This window comes from Phascolarctos cinereus, unplaced genomic scaffold (genome assembly GCF_003287225.1).
Source record: "Phascolarctos cinereus isolate Bilbo 61053 unplaced genomic scaffold, phaCin_HiC Scaffold_7;HRSCAF=346, whole genome shotgun sequence".
In the NCBI taxonomy this organism is placed as follows: domain Eukaryota; kingdom Metazoa; phylum Chordata; class Mammalia; order Diprotodontia; family Phascolarctidae; genus Phascolarctos; species Phascolarctos cinereus.
In genome coordinates this window covers 106,027,584-106,051,900 of record NW_027556180.1, presented here as the reverse complement: position 1 = coordinate 106,051,900, position 24,317 = coordinate 106,027,584, and the positions used below count along the sequence as shown (strand labels likewise).

The window sequence follows — 24,317 nt, the reverse complement described above, 5'->3', positions numbered from 1 at the left end:
ATAGGAAAAGCACCCACAGATACAAAAATATTTATAGCAGCTCTTTCTGTGTTGGCAAAGAGTTGGAAATTGAGAGGATGCCCATCAATTGGGGAATGGCTGAACAAATTGTGGTATATGAATGTAATGGAATACTATTATGCTACGAGAAATGATAAGCATTTAGATTTCAGAAAAACCTGGAAAGACTTGTATAGTCTGATGTGAACTGAAGTAAGCAGAACCAGGAGAACATTGTACACAATAACAGCCATGTTGCACAATGACTAATATTAATAGATTAACCCTTCTTAGCAATGCAAAGATCTAAGACATCTCCAAAGACCTCATGATGGAAAATGCTATTCACATCCAAAGAAAGAAATATGGAGTTTAAATGCAGATGGAAGCATAGTATTTGCTATTTTTTTCTTCTGTTCTTCCTTACAACATCACTAATGTGAAAATATATTTAGTAAGAATGTATATGTTTAGCCTATATCAGACTACATGCCCTCTTGGAGACAGAGATGGAGAGTGAGGGGGAGAAAAATTTAAAACTCAAAAGCTTATGGAAGTGATTGTTGATAAATCAAAATTAATTAATAAAGTTAAAAATTTTTAAAAAAGAAAATGGAATAACATGACATAATTACCATAAAAATGATCGTTAAATTCATGGCAGCTGATGAGATCATTATGTGAAAATAGTATAGAAACAAAAAGGAAAAGGGTCCACAACAGAGCCCCATGGGACACCTATGATCAGCAGATGTGACTCAGTTGACTTTCAACAAAGTAGATTGAGAAGGAACAGTCAGATATGCAGGAGAACAACTAGGAGAGAGTACTGTGAGGAAAACCTAGAGAGAGTATCAAGGAGAACAAGGTGATCAAAAGAGTCAACAAGGATCAAGGACATTAAGATTAAGAAAAGCCCATGGATTTGGAAATCGAGAGATCATTAATAATTTTAGAGAGAAGTTTTGATTGATGAGGTCAAAACTATACTATAGAGATTTAGGAAGAGAGGAAAAGGAAAATAAATCAATGCAAAGTGAAATGAGAAGAACCAGGGGAACATTGTACACGGTAACACAAATATTATTTGATGACCTACTATGAATAATTTAGCAATTCTCAGTAATGCAATATTCCAAGATGACTGTGAAGGACTTAGGATCAAAGGTGCTATCTATGTCCAGAGAAAGAACTGGTAGAGTCTGAATGAAGATCAGAAATACTTCTTCTTTACTGTATCTTATTGTTTTTAATTTTGTACTGCATCTTCTTCTCTTTTGTCTGTATTTTCTTTCACAGAATGAGTTACATGGAAATGTATTTTTCATGACCATACCTGTATAAGCTGTGTCAAATTTCTTGCTGTCTCAATGAAGGGGTTGGAATAAAGGGAGAGAATTTGGAATTCAGAATTTCAATTTACAAATTAGAATGAGAGAAGAAAACAACTTTTTCTGATAAAATACCACATATTGACGCAGTTATCAGTTAATACAAAATTTTCTGCAATCAGGAGTATTGTAGATTCCAGAAGGTAAAATAATATGGGACCATTCTGACATGGGACATAGGTCTTTACACTGATTATTTATCCTCCTCCCTTTCCTCAAGAGAAATTTTAATATTAATGATGCTATCATTTTCCTCACAATTTCAGACTTTTCCTCAGTCTTCCTCGATTCTGTCCAATTAGAAATCAAATCATGTAAATGTATGGTTATTCTTTTTTTTCTTTTGATATGAGATTCAGTAATGCAGGTCCTTATGACCTTCTCATGTTAACCATTTTAACAGATATTCTTCATCAAGTATCTCAATCTATTCTATATACTTCTGCTAGAGTAATAATTATAAAGCAGAGCTCTGAAATTGCTACTTTTCAGTTCCCAATCCATCAATGATTCTCTATTGCCTTCAAAAGAAACTCCAGTCTCCAAAATAACCTGACTACTATTAACCTTTCTGGTCTTATTTCATACAGGTGCCCCTGCCACACTCAATTTTTCAACCAAGCAATTTCTCAAACAAGCTCTGTGCTTTCCTGCTGGCATTTTTCTGATTGCTCATAATATTCTCTCCATCTCAAATTGCTTTTCTATACCTTCTCTATTTGCCTATTAAAATCCAGCATTCAAAGTCATATTCACATGCACATGCTTCATGAAGCCATCCCTGATTCCTCAGAGAGAAATAATATTTCCCTTATCTGTAATATTGTAAAAATGTGTACATCCTTCTTTTGTAGATAAAATTTCCTTAGTGTCATCAGTATTGTGTACATGTCTCATGGCTAAGCCCCTTGGGTACAAGGTCAAACTCTTATTTATCCTTTAAACTCCAGCATATAGGGTGGTACCTTGTACTGAGGAGATATTCAATCAATGTCTGTCAAATTGGAAATAGCTTTGTGAATTAATTTACTGTTTTCTAACCAGTAACAGAATTAGTCTTTAATAGTAAGTTAGCTCCTTAGGAAAAGATAAACATTTGTCGTTGCAGTCAGTAACTCTCAAAGTATTTGAAAAAAATATAATGCCTTATGCTAGCTGCAGTAAATGGTGATAGTCAATGTTTTTATAACCCTTAAAATTTTGCAAAACACAGTGTATACATTATATCATTTGAGCCTGACAATAGTTCTTTCAGGTAGATATTATAGCTAGTATAATATCATTTTTGCACATGAGGAAATCAAAGTTCAGACAGTACAAATGATTTGCCAACAACACAAGAAGCTTCTTCCTGATTTCAAATTTAGCAATCTGTCCATTATTAAATGTTTCTCAGGACTATGCCAATGGAACACAAACTCTGGCAACTATTTCCAAGCTGGATAAAATTGGTTTCAAATAAGGCTCCTTTATTTGTCATTGTCAATGGGCTACCTAAATAATAACAGAAATCATCACTAGTAAGCCAGGCAATAAATAATTAGTTTCCTTCCTTTTCTTTCCTATTCTTTTCTGTTCTGCCCTTCCCTTCCCTTTGCTCTTTTCCTTATCACCTCAATAGATAACATGCAGTTCTGTAAAAAAACCAATATTTCCATATATTATCTCATCATTCTTCTCTTATATCATTAAGCTGCCCAACTGTATAATAGAGTACCTCACAAAATAATGTACACTTTTTGTATGTTGGACTTATTCAAAAAAGGATCACCATTTAATGAAAATAATGGGGAAAGGATTCCTGCACTGCGTGGGAGATTGGACTCTGAGCTTCTCTTTAAGTCGAAGTTTTTGGGTTTTTTTTGATGATTCTAAGAAATAATGTTAACTTGAATTGATTGAGGAAATTTCCCCATCTAAAGGTTCACTGTAGCAATGGAATCACAGGTTAAATTATCATATTTTATATAACTTTGTAGGTATAGGTAAAGTTATAGGTGTAGGCATTGTATAGGTATAGGTGTAAGCATAGGTCTAATAATAGGTGTACTTATGGAGCATATATTCCAACCCCTCACCTTGGTGGGGAACTATCCTAAGGTTTTCAAAGGTCATGCCAGTTGAACACAACTATTAATATTTGATTTATAAGGCTAGTGATAAACTATCCTTTAATTAGCTGAACAAAATGTTGAAAGAGGCCCACTATCAGGTTGACCCCAGGTAATGATTATTTTTAACCACAAAACTCATAAAGACTGTCTACAATATCATGGAAGGAATGGCATTATATGCCAGGGGAAAGAAGAGTCACACTGAAGAAATCAATTTTTATGTGTTGGAGCTTTTATATGTCAAAATACAGAATGCATCACTATAAACAGTATGCATTCTATCAGGTTTTTTTTTCCATAATCCCCTGATACTTGAATTAACAAGTAGTTTTTGAGTCCGTTTGAATCAAATGCCATCTTAACAATTGTCTAATGATATACTTTCAGGGGGCAACTTTTAAATTTAATAAACTCACTTGTAATATTCCTCTATAGTTGATCTTTTTTTGTGAGACAACCCAAGACCTATGACCATTTGAGCATTGGCAAAGTGGAGAAGCAGCTTCCAAACCTGCTGCTTCCACAGGCATATAAAACAGTAAAGGCAGCAAGATAGAAGACATCAGATTTCACCCAACAAAATCTTTTGCTTATCTCTGATGTCCAAAGTCACCTCCACTTTGGATAGATGTCAGACTACACCAGCACATTGTCTAGTTGGTCTGCCTCAAACCTCTTGCCAATAATTAAGTTTGGGCAGGAAATCTAATGAAGGTTCCTACTGAATCTATCAAATGGCAGGAAAAGCAGCGCTTCAGTGAAGAAGGAATTTTTGTTCCTAAGTGAATAAAATTGCTGCTGAACAGTTCTTTGGCAATAAATTAGTCTACCCCATTGTTATGTGCTGTTTGATAATTTATCAGATAACATACCAAAAAAAAATGCTTAAAACTATCTTATGTGTCATTTGACAAAACCTAATATTTTGTACCCAGGTTTCTAGTTTATACATCCAGTTTATTCATTAGATCAGAGGAACAGCAAATGCATCTTCTTTCATTCAAGTGACTTAGCAATATTCTCCAAGTGTTAAAACCTTGTATATAATATGTAGTATATGCATGTATCGTAAACTGTCTCTTTAAAGTAAGTGGGAAAGTTCAATGATGAAAGGAAGAGAAAAAGCAGTTTGAGGTAAAGGAGACAATTTATATTGATTCCTAAATGATATTAAATATTGTTAGTACCACATACGAATATTTTGATACCTAATAAAATAGAAAAAAATTGTTTTAATATAAATTGCTAAAAGAGGCAGCCACATGGCTCAGTAGATAAAGCACTGGGCCTACAGCCAGGAATAACTCAGCTGAAATTTGTCCTCAGAAACTTACTAGTTGTGTGACTCTGGGTGAGTCACTTAACATTTTAACCTCAGTTTTCTCATCTATAAAATGGGGATAATAGTAGTACTTACCTCCCAGGGTTGTTGTGAGGATCAAATGAAATAAAAATTGTAAAGCACTTGGCAAAATGTGTGGCAGATGGTAAGCTCTATATAAGTTTTCTTTGATGAAGAAAAAGAAGATGATGATGATACATAGCTTTTATGCTTCAAATATATGTATACACACACAAATGTGCGTGTCTGTGTCTGTGTCTGTGTGTGTATGGTCTGCAGAAGATAGTATGTTTAGCTGAATTTAGAAGAAGTAGAATGGAGAGAGCTAAAGTTTAATCATTAATGGATGTATGACTGTGCGGTTACAAGCCAAAATAACTCTTAGTGACCTTTGACAGCTTTCTAAGATTCATCATCATTGTGGAGAGAGTTTCTCCAGGAGAATTCCTAAGCATATATACCATAAATTGCATACCACATACTAAGCATTAATTAATTAACTAATCAACATTTACTAAGTGCTTACAAGGAATTAGACAATAGGCTAAGCATTGGGGAAAATAAAAAGAGGCTAAGAGAAGTCCCTGTCTTCAAGAAGCTAACAATTTAATGGGAGAGATAACAAGCAAATAATATGTACCAATCAAACCATAAACAGGATAAATAGAAAACAATTAAAAGAGGGAAAGTACTGGAATTATGAAGGATTAGGAAAGTCTTGCTCTAGAAGATAAGATTTCAGTTGGGATTTTAAGGAAGCCAGGGAGATCAGTAGTTGAAGTGGAAGATGAAGAATCTGTCATTAATAGGGGATAGTCTGAGGAAATATTGAAAACCCAGAGGTGGAATGTTTTGTTCATTCAACATCCAGAAGTTTCATTGTACTGAATTGAAGACTAAATGTTGAGGAGTAAGGTATAAAGCTTGGAAGGTGGGAGGGATCTAGGTTAGGAAGGACTTTGAATTCCAAACACAACATTTTTTATTTGATCTTGGGGGAAATGGGAAAACACTGGAGTTTCTTGAGTCAGTTCATATGTGTGAAGGTGCCACATGATGTAATCATATCTACGATTTAGGAAAATCATTGTAATTGATGAAAGGAGAATGATCTAAAGTGGAGAGAGACTTGAAGCAGGTAGACCCACCTGCAGGCTACTGCATTAGTCAAGATGTTAGATAATGTGGGCCTGTTCTAGAGTGGTGGCAATATTAGAGGAGAGGAGGTGGCATATTAGAGAGATGTTGCAAAGGTGAAATAGGCAGGCCTTGTCAGCAGTGTGCATATGGAAGGTGAGAGGTAGTGAAGAATCCAGGATAACTCCTTGGTTGTGATTCTGAAGGACTGGGAGAATGGTATTATCCTCTGCAGTAATAAGGGAGACATGAGGTGGTGAGGGTTTGGGCGGGGGGGAATGATGAGTTCTGTTTTGGACACTTTGAGTTCAAGATGTGTACTGGGTATCCAGTTAGAAATATCTGAAAGGCAGTAACATTAAAATTATGCAATAGCAAGAAAGAATATATATATATATATATATATATATATATATATATATATATATATATATATATATATATAGTGTGTGTATGTATATGTATATGTATATCTATCTATCTATCTGTCTATCTATCTATCTATCTATATATATATATTTGTGTATTTTTTAAAATCCTGGATACCATCAGGAGTCTAACATTTAAGGACTAGGCAACCTGAGTTTAAAAATAAAGAAGCTCCTGAGAAGTAACAAAAAAGGTCTCCTTTTAATTAGGATACTTTATGATATTTCTTCAAATGTTTTTCAAATTCTAACAAATAACATTTCATTTAATGCATAATCCATTATATTGATTTAAGCGGCACTTCAAAAATTATTAAGCTGGTAGATGGTATCTTTACTTTTCCTCTCAATCACACACATAAACAAAACATTTGCTACTTGTGATTCTGTTTAGCATTTTCCCTGCAACATTCCAGGACACATGATCTTTTATGGAATATTCAAATTTACATGAACATGATTCAAGTTGTCTTCTGCTGTATCTTTTTTTAATTAAAAACTAAACAAACATGTGGGGTGGAATTTTTTTTTTCAGATTAATTCATTTACTCATAAAACAGGAGGTAAGGTTGTGAATTTAGAACCTTACTTGAAGGCAAAGCTTGTATATTTGTATCATTGTCATGAAACCACTTCTCCTTCATGAATTCATTTTGAAATTCTTGTGGACTAGTTGCATCAAGAACAAGATCATAAAGATGACTATGTGAAATTCTTTTTTTTTTACATAGTCAGTATAATGACCCCACCTCATGGCTTTCAACAATTATGTATAAAGAATGCTAAACTTTTGTATTTCCTTAGGCAGTGATCTTACACTTTTTGGTACAAAAAGGAGCCAAATCCATCACATCTGGAAATTTTATGTGCTTGTTAACTTTGCACAGATTAAGATTAGCCTGCTGAAATCTCTTTAAATAAAGAGTTAGAATGGGAGGAGCCAGAGAAATCGGCATTTGCTTTTTGGCATTGGTGTAACTTTTAATATCTGTCTTTAGTCCATAGCCCTGCCCCTGTTACAAACATCACAAAGTAGTTTGCTTGAACCTTGGAGTTTCTCGTTACTTGTAAATTGACATAAACAATGATAGATTGGACATTCTCAATATTCATAGTTGCCTTGTTTGCTAAGGTATAAAAAATAGTTTCTTCAATTTCATTTACTACTTCATAGATCTTTGTCCCGACAGGATAAGTGTCATCCAAAATCTGTATATTAATTTCATCAGTCTGAAGAAGTGCATCAATCTTGAGATTTTTAAAATCACTGGCAAGGTCTTCTTCCTCATCACTCTCTTGAGATATGTACCATTTAACTTACTAGCATAGTTAATGGAAAAAGAAACACTCAGAGTGTCACCTGCTTAATTTACAATTTTTTACATTTTCCTCTTTTGTATAATTTGGATTTTCTGGCGAAGCTTTTATGACATTCTCTTTGTCTTCTATCTTTTTGACTTAAGCAACAATCTTCAGGTTTTTCTTTCTATTGTGAAAATCCATTGAATTCATCATCCACTTCTTCTTGTGGTAAAGTTTCATTAATGTTTTAATGTTCTTCAGGATACTCAGTAGTACACATATTATTTAACTGATTACTTTTTTCTCGATTTTTTTTGTTGCCTCATTGGTTCTTTGCTTGCTTTTTGGCTTCTTCTTTGTTTTTTTTTTTCCCCTGCAAGTGCTTACTTGTATAAGAAGGAATATTAGTCTTCTTTGTCATATAACTGTTATTATCTTTCTCTTCCTCATCATCTTTACCTTGACTTTCATTTTTTTTGATATTTTGGTCATTTATGTTTTTCTCACACAAAATAGGAAAGATTCATGAACTGAAGAGACAGTTTTGCATTCTGCACATGCAATTGCAGTAGTTAGTTCTCCACCAAATATTCAATCTACAAGGCCTGGTATTTCCTTTTTTTTTTTTTGGTGCTCTTTAATTTTCTTTAATTTGTCTAAGTTCTTCATCTAATTTTTCAGTAGAATAGCTAAATGCTTTAAAATGCCAGTGTTTACTCTCTGGATTTCTTCTGCTCTCATTCCATCCGGCAGACATCAAAGCAGTTCCTGATTATCTTGATGCTGAAAACCTTTAAATCTCACTGATCTAAGAAATTAGATCTTTAGGTGTCATAATTCTCCTTTTGGTTTCAGTCATCTCATTAAGAAATTGGTACATGGCTGAAGTAAGAGCACTTGGAGGTTCAAAGGTTATTTATAGAGGTTCTGTTAGAGATAAATCAAGTAGTTCAATTTTCCGTGTTGTTCCAGACATTTTTACTTCCTTCAATAATTTCTTAGTACTACAGTTTGTGACAAATTCTACATAACTGCATTAAAGAAATATGTATTTCCCAAATTACTGAGTCCTTTTACAATCACTTGAATAGTAGAATTCAATGGAGAATTTTCTTCAGTCATGTTTTCCTTTTTCTCTCTCTCCTGTTCATTTTTTGCTTTCTTTTTCTAATTCTTTGTTTTCAATTTCAGCTTTTCCTTGATATTCTGATGCTGGTCTTGTAGTTTTGGCACTAGTTTGTCTTTTAATATAACCCACAAGTTGACCCAATCAACTTGAGTTCCTATATTGGACCTCCTCATTACACAAGTAACACCACCCACTGCAGTTGTACACACTAAGCGCTAAACAATGGGGTTCTGATCTTGTTGTGGTATAATGCTGCAAAGCATACTGTTCTTAAGGGATCTCTGCCACAATCCTGATGGCCATGTTTACAACACAGCCAGATTGAAGAGTTTGCTTCATTCTCCCCTCAGGTTTATCTTTTGCTCTGTTTTCAGTCTTAGTTTCTTGGCAAATGCTCCATTTCACATTCATCAAAGACTTTTTCAAATTACTTTGTTCCAGTCTTTTTCAAATATGTCCACACAGAGGCTCTAAAATTTCAACAGCATCCTCAGCCAGTACAGTTTTATCCTTTGTACATTTCTTTCCCATGTTGGCACTCTGCAGATTAGCTAATAATGCATAAATAATAACAATTATTATTATGCATAATATACACATAATAATGCATATCTCCCACAGATACTGCTCCTATAGCTGCCCCTCTAAGGAGTCTGTGATTATCCTTCAGCCCCACCTCTTCTTTTAAATGGTATTTTTAAAAGAGAATAAATTAATTAAACCACGCCCTCACAACTAGGACCTGCATGTGGCTTTGTGGCCGGCCAAAGGATTTGATGGCCCGAGAAAAATGTAAGGTTGCCATTGCTCACTCTACTATTTGTCATGTGACCCAAGACAACCAAGCATCATCAGTCTATCTCTAGTCTAACCTATCTGCAACCCAAAGAAGTTTACAAGTTGTACAAGTCTGAACTAAGCTCAGTTATGACTAAGGAGAATGTGACCATTTTTTTTAGTTGTTGCAATAAATAATGACATGCCATTATAATGAGAAGTACTGGTATAAAGCCAATATAGTGCATCAAAAACTATTCATAGAGTTATATTACATAGATTAAAAACATTGTTTGATGATATTTGTTTTCTCAGACTTTCAAATAGAGAGGGTTTTCATGCCATGAAGCAGGACCATATATTAGTACAACTACTGGATTTAATTTCCTAGGACCTGAGTTCATATCCAGTTCTGTAACCTTTATGAGCATGGGCAAATCATTTAATCTCCCTTGACTAAAGTTTTCTCATCTTGGAATACAAAACTTCTATGGCCAATTTCATTTTTGAACATATTTTTAAAAGATGTATTCATAAAAAATATTTACCGGTTTTGTAGGATTCATTTTTATTAAGATTTAATAATTCAAGTGATTTGGTATCTCTCATGTTTGCATGTTAAAAGAAATCTTGTCACACCACCTCAAGAAAGGAGAATTTCAGATTACTGTGCTCTGGCTGATAATCACTTCTTTATTCAAAGTCTTTAAATGTTGGTGAATATAAGCAGCAGCCTTTTCCCTAAAGGAGATTGCATTTTACCAAGGGGACATGAGGCCTTTCTTAATTCAGCCTGCGATTTCATTAGATTCAAGTGCTCTCATTTTTTTTTTCCTGTTGTCCTTGTTTTTCTGTTTACTGTTAACCATTTCTGTTTTAGTAGTTTGGAGCCAAAATGTGAAAATGGCTGACTTCAGACTTTAGACCTTACCAGGAGTGCAATAGAGGAACATCTGAATGATTTTACATAAGGGAGAAACATAAATTATAGGATTTAGAGGTAGAAGATTAGTACCTTATAAATAATGTGATCCAATGTGCATATCTAACAGATATGGAAATGAAAACCTAGACAAGTTAAATGACTTGTTCAAAGTGACATAGATAATAAATTAGTATAGCTGGTATTTGAACTTAGTTCTTGATTGTGAATTTATAAGATTAATCTAAAAATAGATTAGAGAAACAAGTTTTTCTATGAACTCAACAGCATTTTAGCTCATATATATTACGTGAGAATTTGTCTTAACTAATGACAGACCTTAGATTAAGTGTGAAAAGCTTTTGAAAGCCTTTTCATGGAGTGATTTTCATTCTGGATCTCCTCTTTTCCCCACTTTGGACAGAGGAAGACATGCTGAGCTTTTGACAGTCCAGTGGATTTTTTACTTCCCATCTTCATATCACAATATAATCCCCTGAAAAGATGCTAACCAGTTGCCACATTCACATCAGGAGACAAGGATAGACTGAATGTAGATTAGTAATGCTTAAGGAAAAATTCTTGAGCGCCTCATAAATAGAAAGAAATTTTATCAACAAAGAGATATGAGTTTTCCCTTTGCCATATGTATGTTTGATCGAATTTTCCCCTGGATTCTTTATGTACTTGTGTAAGAATGTGTCAAAAACTTTTGGGGTGATATTTTGTCTGAACAATTTTTTGCTATAATCTCTCAGTAAATATTCCTTTCTAAAAGCTATTTAAGGCTGACTGCCTAAATAATTTCAAATAGGATGGGGGGATAGAAGCTTGAATAAAGTTATTAGAGAACAACCCCTGACTCTCAAGGGATACACCTAGAAACTAGTAGCAGAGATATAAACTTGCTCTGAGAATGAGAATGAGAATTGGAATAAGGATCCTTTGAACATGTGTGGTCTATACACGCATTACAGGAAGTAAAGAGATTAAATGGAATTTACCTCTTTTTTTCCCTCTCCATAGTTTCTTGGAAGTGGAGATACAAGAAATTTCAGAAGCTTCTAATATGATAGATGTTTAATTACCATAACTTGGGGCCATAATTTATCCCCAATTACTCCCTTGGGAATTTTAAACTTTCAGACCATATCCTCATATCTTCTCACTGCTCACAGGCAAACATAGACCAGGGGAGAACTTGCAAATCTTCTCACTAAGCACTAAGACATATTTCATTAGGAATCACAACCAAAAAAAGTGGAACTCAGGTGATGACATACAAAAATAATATGCAGTGGAAGCAATATGAAGCATTGAATTCTTATACTAATACAGGTGGAATGCTTCCCCAAGATGCTTATCCTTGAATAAATTCCTGCCACCAAAACATAGGACTTCCTAGTTACCTCTTGTTTTATTGTAGATCTTGAGGCATCAGATCAAGATCAGAGAAAGAATACTACAGCATCCTTAGTTACAGTCTCTATATCTGAGGGTGATCATCTTTAATTTAATTTAATTTTTGTCTCAGTTGACAAAAACCTGTCAAAATTGAATTGTCATCTTTGGTACTTTTCCTTTCATGTGTGTACATCCTGCTTCCTCTGGATCAGTACTGCTCACAATTTTCTCTATGGCTTGCACTTCTGAGATGAATGGAGAGGGTGAGTTTAACAACTCAAATGTGCCCAGTTTATTTTCTGTCCATTATATCTGTTGCAGGCTTGCAGAAGAAAATATTTCCTCCTTCTGGAAGCTATACTTTCTCTATTTTGGGATAATATTTTTAATACTATGTAAAACCAATTCATATCATTTAAAAAAATTTGAGTTACAACTTCTCTCCCTTTCTCTCTGCCCTCACCCCTCCTGAGAGAGCAAGCAATTTGATATAGGCTATGAAAAACATATTTCCATATTAATTATGTTATGAAAGAAAACACAGGCAAAAAAAAAACCCAACCTCTAAAAATAAAGTGAAAAACAGCATGCTTAGATCTGCATTCAGACTCCATTGGTTCTTCCTCTGGAGGCAGATAAAATTTTTCATGAGTCTTTTGGAATTATCTTAGATGACTGCATTGCTGAAAATACCTAAGTCATTCACAGTTGATTATCATACAATACTACTGCTTCTGTGTACAATGTTCTCCTGATTCTGCTCACTAAACTCTGCATTAGTTCATATATTTCCAGGTTTTTCTGAAAGCATGCTACTCATCATTTCTTATACCACAATACTCTTCCATTACAATCATATACAACAACTTGTTTAGCCACTTCCCAATGGATGGGCATCCCTTCAATTTCCAACTCTTTGCAACCACAAAAAGAGCTGCTATAAATATTTTTTTTGTAAAAAATAGGTGCTTCTTTTTAAAAATCTCTTTGGGATGAAAACCTAGTAATGGTGCTGCTAGGTCAAAGGGTATGCATACCTTTATAGCCCTTTGGGCATAGTTCTGAATTGCTCTCCAGAATAGTTGGATAAGTTTGCAATTCTACCAACAGTATAGTAGTGTACCAATTTTCACATACCCTGCCAACATTTTTTTTTCTGTCATATTAGCCATTCTGATGTGTGAGATAATGCCACGGAGTTATTTTAATTTACATTTCTTTAATCAATAGTTATTTAAAGGATTTTATGTAAGTATAGATAGCTGTGATTTCTTCATCTGAAAGCTGCCTGTTCATATCCTTTGACCATTTATCAATTGGGGAATGACTTGCATTCTTATAAATTTGACTCAGTTCTCTATATATTTGAGAAATGAGGCCTTTATTAGAGATACTTGTAAATAAATTTTTCTCCAGTTTAGTGCTTTCCTTATAATCTTGGTTGCATTGGTTTTATTTGTGCAAAAACTTTTTAAAAAATTTAACATAATCAAAATTATCCATTTTATATCTAGTAATGCTCTTTATCTCTTGTTTGGTCATAAATTTTACCCTTATATATAGATCTGATAGATGAACTATTTTATGCTCTTTAATTTGCTTGTGGTATCACCTCTTATGTCTAAATAATTTATCCATTTTAACCTTTTCTTGATATACAGTGTGAGATGTTCAACTATATCTACTTTCTGCCAAACTGCATTCTTGTTTTCCCAGGGTTTTTTTTCAAATAGTGAGTTCTTGTTCCAAAATCAAACACTAGATTATGATGGTCATTTACTACTCTGTATTGTGTACATAACTTAATCTATTCCACTGATCTACCATTCTATTTATTAGCTAGTATCAAATTATTTAATACTTACTGCTTTGTGATACAGTTTGGTATCTGATCTGGCTAGGACACCTTCCTTCACATTTTTAAAAATTTATTCCCATGATATTCTTGACATTTTGTTCTTCCAGATTAATATAGTTATTATTTTTTCTAGCTCCATAATATATTTTTTTCTAGTTTGATTGGTATGGCACAGGACACATAGTTTAATTAAGGGCTTCTTAAACTTTTTTTCCACTAGTGACTCCTTTTTCACCAGAGAAATTTTTATGTAACCTCAGGTATATGAGTATATAAAATAGGTATACAAATCAAAAACTGATAATAAATCATAAATTTATTTTAGATATGTGATCAAATGATCTTGCCTCCATAATAATACAGAAAATGAATTAAATAGAACTTATTAAGTGAAAAAGAGGTGAAAATGAATCAATATGTGAAATCATATTTGATATTATTGTAATACTTGGTGAACCCAATTTTTGTGATTCAACTCTTTGTTCATGTGATAGTCACAAAACCAAGTAATACCATGATGAACTTTGTATGTGGTTAAGGAACCACCTGTTGATAAGCCTAAACAAATGTATGTTCCCATGTTCAATTTTCTAATGTAGTATTAACTAATTTACAGACAGATGTATCTATTTTCCAATAGATTTTGACTAATTGTTGATTCTATTCATCCCAACTGAATATACTAGGGAAGGTAAGTCACCTAAATATAACTTTAAATCTGTGCTCACATTTTACTGAAATATAAACTCTAGAAAAAAAATAATCTGTTGTCATGAAATAAATTTCCTTTCTACTTTCCTTCCTTTTAAAACCTTGGAATCTGATTTCTAGCCCTTTCTACAAGTTCATCAGACATAGTTTTTTTTGTTTAATTTCAGTCTTCAGACTCTTAGACCTCTACAGAATATTTGATCTTTTTGCTTTTCCATTTCTTCTACGTTGTGGGATGTTATTCTTTATTTCTTTTGGTCAACAACCTTTTGGCAGTATGGTCAAATTTATGGACACCTGAGAATGCATATTTTAAAAATATCGTGAATGAAGAAAATGTTAATTTCAGTTACAGGTTAATGAAATGAAATGTGGTTCTTTTTTGCATTGAAACTTCTTCCTCCACTACCCCTCAAAATATCTTTCCATGCACTTTAAGCTTAGAACCCTTGTTTTATAAGTCCTCTATTCCATCAGCTTCTATGACACTGCTCAGTCTTGTTTCCTTTAATTTCTAGACTGTATCCAAAAACTTCTTCTTGGCTTATTTCACTGGCTTACAGAAGATAGAAGGAATAAAGTGTGCCTAATAAAAACATTCATATAATTAAGATAAACTGCAGGCAAGCCTGAAGACTCTCCTGAATTAAATGTCCAACATCAACTCAAGTTCTTCCATCAAAATTTTAAACAGCAGTGTCTTGTGATTCCTGATAGCAATGAAAAATAGTCTAAATCAGAACTACATGATTTGCATATGCATAATATAATTTGAGTACTAATGCATTTGACCACTAGGGAACTTTTGATATAATTATGTTAATTTCCAATATGTTTCCCAATGTTATTTCTATACCAATGATTGCTTACAGGAAGGTTAATTTATTTCATTTAAAATGAGATATAAAAATAAATTGATAAAGCATGGTATTTGAAACAAGCTGTATTGTATTAGAAAGCACATAACAGATTCCTTGATGAAGATATGTGACAGATTTTGGGAGAACTAAAACAAATGGTCTGTTTTTTGCTTAAAAGACTTTCAGAATAAAGTTACTATACCAAGATGTGTCTCAGAAAGCTACATAGGACATGTGCACATGTCCCAAGTGAACACACTGCACTGTATGAATTCATAGCATCTACCTTAACAATTGGTGTAATGGCTTTTGGATCAATTTGGCCGGGGCAACAGGAATTGATCATTCAGATGGACAAAAGAATGAATTGGCTTTCTACTATCCAGTGCAACTGCCAGATATAAATATGGCCATCATTAAACAATTTTTATTTATTGGGAAATCATTAATTAATAACCAATGATACAGAGGACACCTGAGTCTGAGAAAATTAGCTAATTTAGAGAATCACATTTTATAAGTTTCCAAGGTCAAAATACCTAAGACTCTAAGTGTTTATCTGTTGTTACTGGATTCCATGAGGTATTTTATAGGGAAAGGTATATTAACTTAAAGATTGAATTCTCTTATCTTCCTGAAGATATGAAAGCTTTTCTTCCACATTCCATCCAATTGCTCTTCATGTAGAACTAAATGAAAACAACAAGGAGTGGCATCTAGGATCATAGAATTTTAATCCTGAATTCAACAAGTATTCATTGAAACTTATGATGTGCCATAAGAAAGGTGCATGCACACACACACACACACACATACACATACACAAACTGTGGGTATTACTTTTTAGAGTAGTTTAAGTTTCTCCTTATGTTGATGAGTAGATAAGGAAAGAGACAGACAGACAGACAGACAGACAGAGATGCAGAGACAGAGAGAGAGACTATTCATTGGCTTAGAGATCCCCCCACATGAAAGTAGCTGTAGAATACGAGGGAGAAAAAAGGACTCTCCCAACAGAAATCTAATGAGAGTAGCCCTCTGTGGTTTCATATACTCATTCTCTACCCTTCATCTGTGGTTGTAGAGTCAGGCTCATTATTTCCAGATATGATTAGCGAGTGAATGTACTTTATAAATCAATAAATGAATAAATGAACAAGTTATCATTATGCCTGATATTCTGTATAATCTTGTAGATAAAATATACATTTTGACAGAGCTCCAAATACCCATGAGTTTAATAGAACTACAGAGTAGATTATCTTCTGAACATTTTTATCATGACCTTGCTTAACTACATAACACTCATTTTGTACTTTAATCATGCCACAGTAATTCATGCTCTGTTTTCACATATTTGAATAACTCTTAAATGTTCACAATTCAAAGTCTAGAGAATAGCTTTCCTTTATAAATTCCCTCTGTAGATACTCTTAGAATAACAAAAGAATAGAAGTGTCAGCGCCAGTAATGATTTGACTTTTCCCCTAATGACCTAATTTTGATAAGACATCAATTCAATACCTTTGAAAACAGATCAGATTCATTTATAGATTGGCCCAATTCTGGCAACAAATAGTCTCAGGACTCATCTTTCATTTGATCCCTTTCCACTTTAGATTTGTGAATTCCAAGTTGTCACACAATGTCAGCAATCTATTAAACTGACAGCAGTAGTACGTGGACCCAATTCAGTGAAGCTAAATAATATGCAAAAAGGAAGCAGAGGAAGTTAAGTTGAATTCTGAAACATCCTCGCAGCTATCATAGTAAAGTAGAATTTTCTTTAATTACATTGAACACTAAAAATGCAGAAGAAGGGAAAGAGGATCGGGTAGAATATCCTTTTGGAATCTGCTTAAAATACGGATTCATCTAGAATTACACTGATAGTACATTCTTCAAATACACATGAAAATGAAAATCAAATATGTTAGAGTCAACGACATAAAGAGATTGAAGGAAACTTTTTGGCTTATAGTTCCTACTACAGAATCAAACAATTGATAAACTTTTAATAAATTCCTAGTATACATTAGATATTGTATTAGATGTTTATAATGCGGTAATGAATAAAGCATTCACTACATACAAAAAACATATTTTAAGGGCAAAGACAATGTGTACATACAAATATATGAGAAAAAATAGAAATAGAATAAATAGAAATAGCTAATTATGAATTGATCTGGAAACGAGGTCACCAAAAGTTGACTGAGGAGGGTCAAGATCTAGGGATTATTTTTTTCCTTGATAATTTATTTATTTTTAGTTTTCAACATTCACTTCCATAAGATTTTGAGTTTTGAATTCCCCCAAAGATGAAATGCAATCTTATATAGGCTCTACTTATACATTCATATTAAGCATATTTTACCATTAGTCATGATATAAACAACAATTAGAATTAATAGGAGGAATGAAGCAATAAAACAAAACAGCAAAGGAAAAGGAGAGCAAATAGAATGTTCCATCTCCATTCAGACTACATACTTCTTCCTCTGGGTAGTGGATAGCATTTTCCACTGTGAGTCTTTTCAAGTTTTCTTAGATTCTTGCATTGCTATGAAGAGCCAAGTCTATCAAAGTTATTCATCGCACAATATGGCTGTTACTATGTACAGTGTTCTTCTGGCTCTGATCATTTCACTCAGTATCAGTTCAGGTAAGTTTTTCCAGGTTTTTTTGAAGTCTGGCTGCTCATTATTTCTCATAGCACAGTAGTATACCGTTGCATTCATATACCACAATTTGTTAAGCCATTCCCCAGGATGGACATCTCCTCAACTTCCAATTCTTTGCCACCACAAAAAAACTTTTCATAAAGATTTCTGTACATGTGGGTGCTTTTTAAGGATTGTTTCTAAATCATATATTTATAAAAAAATAAGGAAAAAATTGATGCAATCATGTGAATACCATCCTTCATATACGAAAATGATGGCTTTGACTCATCACTATTAAGATAGGCTTTGAAAGCTTTCTCAATTAATGGAGATAGATTTTATCTTTTTATCCAAACTTATCCAGTATCTCACTACTCCACTAATTTTTTGGGAGATTTATTAAAAAGAAGACTTTTTAGAACTATGAAAACTGTTTTTTTCTGAATTCAAATATATTAGCAAAATTAGAATTCCAAATTTCTTTGTTATTGATTTTATCATTTTTTGTGACTAATGTGACAGTGATAAGAAACAAAAACTATATAATATCTTCACCAATGCATCTCTCTATTGTTATGATCATTATCTCATGCTCTAATTTTCTAAGATTACACTTTAATATATCTGACAATAATACTCAAGAACTATTTACATTCAGATAAGCAAAGCCTCCTCTGTTTTTAATACAGTGCATCAGAAATTGATCTGAAAAATAATAAGTGCTTCCAAGTTGCCCTTTAGCTTTTTACCAACTCCATACGTGGACATTATTAAAAGCTTTTATTTGCATGCTTATTTTCTTGGAGGTTTTTTTTTTTAATGTTTTTCTCCTAAGAGTAATTGCTATTTCATCTCAATAGATTTGATACTGCAAAGCAGTTTACATAAAGAAACCAAAAATATAGATGTAGAATATTTAAACATTCTCAATGTAAAATTTAAAATGGCTTCAAAACTTTTCAAAGTGTTGCAGTTTTGCCAGAATATTTTAAAAAATCTGTGAAGAAAGAAAAGAAAGAACAGTTTTCTCCTAGGTTAAAATTCAATTCAATTAAAATGTTTTCTTTTTCTCTGCATGCAGTATATTCTAGAAATCCATATTTATGCCAATTATTCTATTATATTTCTGAACTTGAAATAAAATTTCTCGATGCATTTTGAGTTATGTAAGTTTGCTTTATGGTGCTATGGAGGACACTTTAAACACTATGAATTTTATTCACAAGTCTGTGGGAAAATCAATTTGCAGAGTGTTTATAAGCAGGACTATAGATTTATGTAAAAGTATGTATAATTTCTGTTGAAAGAATACTATATTGGAAAATAGAAAAAGGAGAATTGGATTCTAATTTTGACTTGGCTAACTTCATCACTTCAGGCAAGTAATTTAATGTCTCCAGGTAGTATCCCTGCATTGTAAAATAAGGAAGTTGAAGTACCTTCTCTAAGAGTATATGATTCTGGGAATCAAATGTAATTCAGCAGAACAAATGTGATTTCTAATGAAATTTCCAGAAGCATAATTGAGTTTTGTAGCAAATTAAAATGAACTAAAGTACAGTGTTCTCCAGAGTAAGATGCCATTTATTAACAGCAACATGTAAGCTGTAGGTAAATAGGTCACACTGACACCTCAGCAAAGGACACTGATCTGAGTGCGGTCAAGGTATTGATCAGGCTAGCAGTATTAGTTAAACAGCTAGGTGGCCCAGTGTAGACCTCAGAGTCAGAAAGGCTTACCTTGTGCAGTTCAAATCTGGCCTCAGATACTTACTAGCTGTGTGACCCTGGGTAAATCACTTCACCTGTTTGCCTCAGTTTCCTTGTCTCTAAAATGAGCTGGAGAAGAAAATGACAAACTGCTCCAGTATCTTTGCCAAGAAAATACCAAATGGAATTATGAGGGGATAAGGCACAACTGAAATCAACTGAACAACAACCAGTAACCAAGAAACTGAGCCAGTGGCTCATCTCAATGACCAAAGACCAAGAATGAGGGCTAACAGGTCCTTTTAAGCTTAAGTGTGTCTTTTTTTTTCTGATTGGACTGAGGGTACATCATTTGAACCTCCCAAGACAAAGTCAAGGCAACCCTGATTGGTAGGCATTTTAATGAGGAGGTACATTAAGAGTTCACAGTTCTTCCCTATTACTTCAATGTTGGGAGGTGGGGGCAGACTAGTTCTCAAATGATGAGATTAGTCTGAAGATAGGGAAGTGGACTGACCTTCAAATGTGGCTGATTATATACCCTTCTCAGATTCTTGAGGAATGTTACTTGTTTTATTTCTATTTCTAGTAATCTTAGCTAAAAACAAAACAAAACAAAATCTCAGCAGAGTCTTCCCCCACCTACTTCCCTATTAAGGACCAAGTTACCTTCAATTTTGATAAAGAAAAGACCAAAGGGTCCTCCCCTGGGGAGGGCCTAACCCAAACTGGTTCTTTGTTTATTGGGGGTAAACAAAAGCCAGATTCCCAATTTAAACTGTTAAATATGCAGATGCTCTAGGGGCTAGCAGTAATCACATTCCTCAACCAAGCTTTAGACTGGGAAATGTTCCCTTTTGAGCTATGCTAAGAGATGGGGTTTTGATAAAATAGGGAAAAGGATGGCTTACAAAGTAATGATAATTAACAAATGATACAGAATAATATTGGTTTTTCACAGTTTAGAATAACATTATCGAAAAATCTGAGATTTAAAATTAACTTTAGGTTACTTAACTATTCCAATTTTAACCTTTTGATTGATGCTCTCAAAAATAACCCTCTTAATTGAATGTCCACATTGATTGCTTTCTTATTGGGAAGCCTATTGTATTATTGGACAGCACTATTTCACATATTGAATTAAGTATTCAGTGAGCTAAATATTTGGATCAAAACTTTTTCTTTTTGGCTTCCATGTGCAACAAAGAAGAAACAACACAAATTCTATAGGGATAAATAAGTAATTTTCTGGTGGATTCCCCATCAGTACCACAGATTCATAAAGTCTCATATTTGAAAAGGGCCTCAAAGGCAATCTAATAAAATCCATATCTGAAAAGTAATAACTCTCTACAATATACATGAGCAATACACTTGCTTATCTGGCTATTGCTTGAAGATATCCAGTGAAAGGGTATCCACTATTCAGGTGGGAGCCTATTCAACTATCATGCTATACTATCTATACTAACTATATCTATACCAACTATCATGTTAAGAACTTCCTGACACCAAATTTAAATATGCCTTCAGATTAATTTCCAACCTTTGCTCCTAGCTTTTCACCGTGGGGCCAAATAGAACAAGTCAAGTATTCTTCTACAGGACAACACCTCAAATAATTGAAGGCAGCTGTCCTATCCTTTCAAAATTTTCTTTCCTCTGGGCCAAAAATCCAATATTTCCCTATCCAATACTTCTGAAGTTTCTTTTTTTTATCTTTTCACTCTTCTGGTTGCCCTGCTTTGTATACCCACCATGAGATGAGATAATATATGAACTTACAAAAAAAGCCATGATTTTTTCTGGAAAATAAACAAAACAAATGTTTATATTGACATATCAACCTATCTATGATATCATAAATGTGTATAGTCTCTACAATATAGATCTCAATCCATTCATTATGGTCCTGCATTTGTAGCCCTTGTTTTTATGATCCAAAAGTAGTTCATCTTGTAACATGGTGTCTTCCTCTAGTTCTCTTGTCATTTCATCAGTACCAAAATAAAAAATTGTTCAGTAGTTACATTTCAGCGTTGTTCCATGAAAAAGCAGTCTTTCTTCATTTTAATTTTTTATGGCCATGTATATGTATAAGTTAATGCATAATAAAAAGCAAATGAAAATAGTTTTAGAATTGAGAGCTATATGAATCAGACAAGGAATTCCTAAAAAGGGATAATTAGATTTCAATAATTACTTTCTCATAAGAGGTGCATCATAACCCATTAGTAAAGAGTTATATTTTCATTCCTTTATCTTTCTAAGTAGAAAAAGAGAGAGTAAAATAGGCCAACAGGTCAGAAACAGATTAGTTCTCCATCTTTTTGTTTGACTGTTATCCAATTCAGCCATGGTATGGGAATACAGAATTACAAAATTTGTCATTTTTATGTAAAAGAGATATTGACCAACCCAAGGAACTGGAACTACATGCAATAATTAAGTGTCAAGAATGGAACTATTGAAAGAGATTTCCTTCTAAGTGAGCAATTGTGAGGATATTAGAAGAAAATGGTAATAGAGCATTGGGTGGGCTGGGGGAAATGCTGAAGCTTATTCATCAAGACTAATATTACTCCCTGTCAGGCTGTTATCAATGGATGTTGTAGTGTTTTGGCCTTGGTGGCATTTAATTGGAACTTGCAAATATGTGGCAGGGGGGAATGGCACATGTTTTATGTAGTTTGGGTTCATTTACCAAGCCATCATCAAGATCTGTTTGGACCAGGGAAAATGAAGCTTGAATTATTGGCTTGGATTCCTTTTATCTAGAGATATAAAAATCATGACTTCTAGGACACTGGTACTTATGAGTTTTTAGTGGAACTAGTAAGTTCTCTGTAGATGCCTTGTGACCTAGCATTTTTTATTGTTCTGGTGAATAAATAGGTGGAGAGAAGTAGTTTTACTCAATTTAGTGTCCTTTTTAGGCTTAGGAACTTTTTGACAAACTCCATCCATTTTATCCTTTGTTATTTGTGATGTCATTTTTATGCATTTTATGGTACATGAAAGTGTTCTTTGTTGGACAAAGACAGGGCCAAAAGCAGACTAGAACATTTAGAGATAGTATTCAATTTGAGAAAGTGAAAGGCTATAGCTAGATATTTCTCTTTCACCTCTACCAGTTACTCACATTTTCATGTGGCCCATAATGATGACTGGGTCCTAGTTAGCAGAATATTACTACATGCAAAACTGGGCTGAGACAAGAGTGAGAAGCTGCTGATACCCTTTGCCATTCAATATTCAATGGAATTTAGGAAATAGTTATTAAGAAGCTAGTGTGCACAGCTTGCTGTATTAGATGTTAGGGGTATAAAGAAGAAAAAATGACTCACAGTCCTTCAAGGATCTTCTTACATAGTAGATAGATGAGACAAGTAATCATGCACAAAAATAATTACAATGGAAGTATGATAAATGCACAGAAGATTTTTTATCCATACTTATATGTCTTATGTATTTAGCCAAACAACAACTGAAAAAAGTCTTATGCTCACTTTTTTTTAATTTTATTCTATGACATATGGAAGAAAACATCTAATAATGATAGTAGCCCCTATTTGTAAAAAACAAAATTATTTAACCCTTAAGGAAGGTTTCATTCATTTCTAACATTGCAAACTAAATGATGTACCTCTATAACGAGGGGGATGCAGGGCTCAGAACATAGTCAAGGTAAGAAAAGACTTTACTCTTCATCTCAATTAGTATAGTTACAGAATCAATAAATTGACCAGTGACATAATCACAAAGTGTAAAGTATGTCTTAAGTAATTTTCTTAAATGTCACCACAATATATGCATAACTCTTTAATCTGGGAAGATTATGGAGGTCATTGGAAAAAGGCAAAGGGTATCACACAGGAAATGTTGTTTTCTTTTCTTTCTTTCTTTCTTTCTTTCTTTCTCTCTTTCTTTCTTTCTTTCTTTCTTTCTTTCTTCTTTCTTTCTTTTCTTTCTTCTTTCTTTCTTTCTTTCTTTCTTTCTTTCTTTCTTTCTTTCTTTCTTTCTTTCTTTCTTTCTTTCTTCTTTTTTATTGGCTGAGAGAATCAGACACATCCCTTGAGCCTATGCATGAGAACATCATGGCAGTTCAGCAGTTTGCTTGTACAAAGTTGTAGGATTATAATCACAGAGATGAGGATCTTATGCTTGGGTATGATTTATAAAAGATGAATTTTATCAAATTTATCAAAGATCCATTTGCTTGTGGCAAAGGACTGCAAGTTGGAAGAAGGCAACTCATTCTCACCCTCCTCTCAACAATCCTCTCATTATCAGAATTATTAGAAAAGTAGGAGACAATATGTATTTAGGATCATAGGGGCATTCCAAGGATAGATACATGCAAAGAAACAGAGAAAGACACCCGAGGGAATAGGCAACTTCAGAAATGACCTCTTGCTATGGAGAGAAGTGCTGATTATGATGTTGAAAACAGTGTAGACCTTGAGACCTCATCTGAGGAGACTACTTATCAGAGAGTTGTAAACAAGGGTAATTGTATGTGGATTCTACAAGAGGAGAAAGGACTTCCAATATGAGAAATTG

General features: G+C 33.5%; 2 pseudogenes; both read right to left on the bottom strand.

Annotated features, from left to right (window-relative positions):
* Window positions 1–6,957: 6,957 nt before the first annotated feature.
* LOC144454104 (ubiquitin carboxyl-terminal hydrolase 16 pseudogene) lies at window positions 6,958–7,924 on the bottom strand (annotated as a pseudogene).
* Window positions 7,925–7,961: 37 nt separating this feature from the next.
* On the bottom strand, window positions 7,962–9,374 carry LOC110212465 (ubiquitin carboxyl-terminal hydrolase 16 pseudogene; annotated as a pseudogene).
* Between the last annotated feature and the right edge of the window lie 14,943 nt (window positions 9,375–24,317).